The 6,104-nt window shown below is 40.4% G+C and overlaps 1 long non-coding RNA gene across 1 annotated transcript; it reads right to left on the reverse strand.

Moving 5' to 3' along the window:
* Window positions 1–1,744: 1,744 nt before the first annotated feature.
* On the reverse strand, window positions 1,745–5,212 carry LOC118102506. Its single transcript, XR_004694698.2, has 2 exons — window positions 5,169–5,212; window positions 1,745–2,639 (listed from the first exon to the last, which is right to left on the reverse strand). It is a non-coding gene; the product is annotated as an uncharacterized LOC118102506 (long non-coding RNA).
* Window positions 5,213–6,104: the final 892 nt, after the last annotated feature.

A 6,104-nucleotide genomic window follows, 5' to 3' on the forward strand; every position in this document is an offset into this window, starting at 1 on the left:
GCTTCAGGACTTTAATGCACTACAGTTTTTTTCAAATAAAAGACAAATATTAGAAGCAGTTTCAAATGTGAACACCTGAATTATGTATCAGAGAAGTTAAATACGAGCTGAATCTGAGCCAATGTGTCTATTGTCGAGGTGCTTTAAGTGAACAGCAGTGAAGATATAACCTGGTGAAAAATAATTTTTCCATCGGGATCCTTTATTTCCTCATTCTTTGTGACTAATAACTCAGCAGTGATTCACAGACTGCACTGACGTCTCCTGTGTAGGACAAGATAAGTTGTCAAAGGACTATAACACCATCTGCTGTCACATCTGTGGAACTACTATCATCAAGTGCAGAAGAACAGAATCCCCCAAAACATCTCTCTGACTTGTACAGAGACCCATGAGGAACCAAGGAGCTCCCGTTTGCATGGATAGTATAACATGCAGTCGTTGGATTTGATTACAGTTAACTAGAACTATGATGGTGTTTTGACTCTGGGCCACAAGAAGAATACATAACACTGCATCATGTCTGATGCCAAACCCTAATTAAAAAAGCAGCTGACATTATTTTGTTGATGTGCTCTGCTACACATGACATGTATTACACCTCTGTCCAGGGACAGTCCAGGGACAGTCCTGGGACCTTTGAGGCTTGTGAGTATGGGCTACAAAAATAACCTTTCTGTACTGTCTTTGTACTTCGTAGATTGAGACATATTACACTTAAAAATGATTCAATACCAATTTAAAGTGCTGGGCTACTTATTCCTTCCACACCGCACACACTATTGTAGTGATCATGGTAAAAAACTGGACATTTCCTTTGAGAAAAGCTCAATTTGAACCAGAGTAAACTCTAGTTACCTTTATTAATGTTTTAATATAATGCTTTTCATTGGTTTATTTGTTTGTCAGCAGGGTTATGCAAAAACTACAGAACAAATTACCAATAAACTTATTGGAGGGATGCGACATGGGACAAGAAATAACTCTTTAATCAGGACAAAGAAAGTGGATCCAGGAGTTTGCCTTTTCCAATTTCTTATCATTAAGAGATTGGGCGTTTTAAGTAAATCATGTTTACTGATTTCTCAGGGAATAATTCATGGATCTTAATCTCTCAGGAATAATATCTGAGAGTTTACTTCGGTGAAGCATGATTGAACTAAAGAGGCTTTTGGACTTTGGCTGATTCATGTTCTCTATGGAGTCCCATTGAAATTGATTACTTTATTCATGAAACATATCCCATATATTCTGGACACACTATTCTGTTTGCCTGAAGGCAACACTGACACATCTATTTAGTCAATGAGCCATCATTAAAACTCCAGGTTACACTGTACAGTAAATGGAGGTGTAGAGTGAGTTCTCCATTTCCATCAGGATTAATACATTACATTGAACCTTATAGGAATCTACACAGCAGTAAGACAATAATCACTACTCATTAAGTTTCAGTTACTTTGAATAAGAGGATTTCACTCACAAAACTAGTTCCACCTCATCTTCAAAATCCTGCTTTTAGATTATTGCATAAGTAACTTTATACTAAAACACATGTTAACCATTGCTTTGAATGCAGCTGTAATAGTGTAGTAAAACTAAACACATTAAACTAACTGTACTACAGTGCAAAACTGGAAATGGATGTTTTTGACATGGTGGTATTACTTGAAGTTGAAGAACTTAAAAACTTCTTTCAATATTCCTTAACATTTGTGATTCAATATCAATCAGTCAACAACTGTTTTTCATAATGTGTAGTGTTTTATTAGAAAGCTGCAGACAATACAAAAGGTTTAAGTTCATGTTCACCCCAACCGGTCGAGGCAGATGGCCGACCACATCCAGTCTGGTTCTGCTACAGGTCCCTTTCTGTTAATGACTTTTTTTCTTTGAACATTCTCAAAGTGTTTGCTCGTTGTGGGAAAGGTTGGGTTTCTCTATAATTCAGTAAGATCTAGATCTTACTATGTAAAGTGCCTTGAGATAATGTATATTATGATTGGATTTTTGATGTACAAATAAAATTTAATTGAGTTTAATTGAATGTTTGAGGAAAAAATGTTGTGAGAAATGCATTCATATGACTGCTCATCCCATATATTTAACACTACCTATAACCGTAAATGTAAAAAATGTAACTGACAAATTTAAACATAAATCTAGTTTATGGATATACTGTACAGTACAAATGTCGCTGCAAGTATGTGTGATAGAAATCAGAAATTAAAATAGTTGATAAGATAACCAGGATACACATTTTATAGACCAGGAGAGATGCCACTCCTCAGGGAAGGCAATAAATTGTATAGTTATCTTCCAAACAGGGCAAAATCACTACCCTACAACTATACAATCTACTACCTCACACTGTGTGAGCAGCTGGAACAAACAGGGCTGAGCTGAACCACAGCAAGTTCTGCTGTCCGAGAACCAGGAGTCAGATTCCATGCAGTGAAGACTGAGATGTGGGTTTGTCACTCTGAGAAAGACAGTAGGTTGAATAGTTATCTCCCAGTGCGGGTGTGACCCTAAAACTATACAACCTACTACCTCAGCCCATAGTGAAACGAAGCTGGGAGCTGCACAGGCGATGGGACGTTGACTCCAAACGCCCTGACGCAGATCATCAGCTGAGCCTGTGAACGGAGACAAACAGAGTGAGTGGCTCATAGTTCTACAGCAATAATATTCAACCTGAAGCTGTGGGAACAAAGAAGGGTGACACATTTACTTCAGTCAGCTCCAACGCACCATAATGGACCTACTTTATGACTGCCAACGCATGTGTCCTTGAGTGACCAGATTATTAGTTTTAGAAGAGGTTTGTTCGAAAAATGTATTGTTTCATTATAAATTAGCTTTGGTCTGTAAGGGCTAATAAAACCAGAGTTATCTTATCGTTCGAGTATATAAACATCAAAGACAACACTTCCCAATGGTTTATGAATTGTACTTGGTTAAATAAAAGTTTACAGATGGACACATATTGATCACTACACCCCCAACATTCAAAACCAGGGGAATGAAGAGGTTGATGTCCCTGTGGCTGTTGATGACAATGAATTAGATAAAAAGGATTCTGAAGCTACAGCAGTAGGAACAACAGTAAGTGTGTTGTTCCCCATGCTGGATGTGATTGTCCTTTGAGCAGCTCTCCACACGACAGAGGGCGGACTGCAGTCTGCTTCATGCCACTCTCACATACACAGCAACACCAGCATGACGGAGGCCAATCTGAGAAACAGTACAGCTCATGTGAAGATCAGTACCATGGACAGCAGCTGGTGACGTGGCGCTCCGGTGCTTCTCCTCGGCTGTCTGCACTGATTGTGACAAATACTAATTAAAACGTGCAGCCACAGTTAAAGGTGTGTGTGTGGGTGGAGACTGATGGATTTATAATATTCTTACTAATGCGACTTCAAGGTTTGTTTGTTGGTGTTCTCAGACTGAAGCAGGGCAGTTTCAGCAATATACTGGGGTTGCCCAACCATCACTGAAATAAAGAGGGCTTGATGCAAATGTGGAAAAGAAAAAATTCTACAGTTTTTAACGTTCAGTGACAGTGAAAACACACAATGCGAGCACATCACAGAGTTTCTCATTATCACTCCTTTTCTCATTGCCAGTAGAGGAGTTTGCCGTCCTGTTTTTCCCACTGTTGCGTCATGTTCAACGTCGCCTGCACGCCGGAAACTGAGAAGCTCTTTCACCTCGTTGTCTTGCTGAATTACCGCATTCACCCCAGTTTCTCGTTTCCATCACTCCCATTCAGAGCCCAACCAATAAAATCCTGTGTCTACTGCAAAGTCATTAGACTCGGGAACGAAAGATGAATGAATCCATTCCCATTGCAGACAAGAGCCAGATGTTAGTGGATGTTTAGGGACTTTAGTGAGGTTATGGTTGTCCACGGAGATCTGATCGAGGACTACCGACGTTCAGGTATCTACAACCAAGTCCTCAGGCACTCTTTTCAACTCCTGTCCGATATTGGTGAGGTTAACCTTCATCTCCTCACTATACTGATGACATACTCCACCATCTGTCCAATTCATTGTTTTGTTACAGTTAATTAAAGGGGAATGCACTATGTAGTTTATTTTATATCATAATTTCTCAGATTTGTTAGTTTGCTGGTTTTCTCTGAGCTCTATTTATGTGATCAGCTTTTTTATTTAAGTGATTTAAAGACAAGAAACAAATCCTGTCCAGACAAGAAGGAACCAGACAATATTTCCCTTCCTTTCTTTCAAACAATGCAACAAAAAAATTCTGTTTCAGCTCAAAAGGAAGATTTGGTATTCTCTTCAAATGAGGATGCAAACTACTATAAGTTTAATTATTAATCTGCTGATAGCTTCATGTAGTTAATCATTTAATATATACAATGTCAGAAAATAGTGGACAAATAGCCACCACAGCCTCTAAAGGTCTACAGTGACATTTCAATTAGTCCGACCCTCAGTCCAACCCCCAGAGATATTCCATTTATAATGATAACAGAAGGAGCAGGCAATATATGTATATTTCATAGGCTCAACATAACAGCGCAAGCTCGACCGATAAATCAATTAATTAACAGGAAAAAGCAAAGATCAAACTGCTGTGCGAGCAATACTGAGACAGAAAATATGAAAATAACATTCATACGGGGCAGCTGTTATGTTCCTAGTTTGATTGGAGTATTATAGTGCGTGCTAACGTCAGACAGAAACCTCCCCTGTGTCTCCTACTAGGACCTGAACCGGCTGCTGAAACAGACAGTGGGAGCTAACATGCTAGCTGGTTCCAACAATCAGCCAACGTGACTGAGCATTTAAGCAGCGCCGCATCTCATACGGACCCTTTAAACATTGGCTGAGTCTCACTTCATGTAGCAGGTCGACTCGGGACTAGGGGCTCAGCCCGGAGCTCCTCTCCCTGCCCGGGAAGTCAGAGAACCACTCCTTACTACATGCTAGCTAACCATACCGAGCTAGCATCTAGCTAGCAGCACGTTCCAGCATGGTTGAGCTGAAAAGCAAACGTCGGTTAAAAGTGCAGCCGCCGCTTCTTCTTCTACAAAATAGCAGCCGATGTCATTGTAAACTCTTTTAACTAATATACGTCCAAACATAAAGTTGTAATGTTTAAGAAACGTGTGATTAATCCAGGCTACCCACCTGTCTGCCATGTCAAAATGCTTCTCCACCCTCTGACTGCTGCTTCTTCGTGGATAGTGGGCGCGGCGCAGCACAGCCCCCTGCTGTTTGGGAGGATACACTACAGCAGTGTCTGTCACCCAAAGACCACAGTGATGGATGGAGATTGACTGTGATGACTAACACGCTGTTCAACTGACTCCCACCTTTTACTCTGGTTATATTCATGTTTATCTTATATATATATATATATATATATTCGTAACACTTAGTTATCACATACACCGTGTACTATCAGTCAGTAAAGCCTTGTGTATATATTGAATATTTTTCAATATAGTGTATAGTATTTCTATTTTCATTCTTATGCTGCTCGGTCAATTGTGAATTTCCACTATTGAGGATCAATAAAGGTACATGTTAACTTATCTTAACAGAGGGTAGACATCCAGTCTGTGGTTTAGAGTCACCTGTGCACGGTCTGTAGATGGTCTGTATTTATATAGCACTTTTCTAGTCTTGACGACCACTCAAAGCTGTTTAGAGTACAGTTTTGCCTTTCCTCCACTCACACAGAAAATCATACAGTGCAACTATGTGCAGCACTTTCTCTATCACACATCACTTACACACTGCAATGCAAAGCCGTCAGGGGCAATTTGGAGTACAGTGTCTTGCCCAAAGACACTTATGGAATGGAGGCGCCAGGGATCGAACCACAAACCCTCTAGTTCGTGGATGACTTCCTAAGCCACAGCCATCCAAGTGGTCATGGTCAATGGAACTATTGTCCAGATCAAACAACAGAACAGGGAAGACATGTGATCCACGGTGACGTTGACTGTGAGTTAAGAAATTCAAGCAACTTGCTCTGGTCAGTCCCTGCTCTCAGGCCTCAGACACTCTGCTGTGGAACAGAGCAGGGTCCCACAACCCCGAATTCTGAGGACGGCTTCC

The sequence above is a fragment of the Hippoglossus stenolepis genome, chromosome 3 (genome assembly GCF_022539355.2).
Source record: "Hippoglossus stenolepis isolate QCI-W04-F060 chromosome 3, HSTE1.2, whole genome shotgun sequence".
Taxonomy (NCBI): domain Eukaryota; kingdom Metazoa; phylum Chordata; class Actinopteri; order Pleuronectiformes; family Pleuronectidae; genus Hippoglossus; species Hippoglossus stenolepis.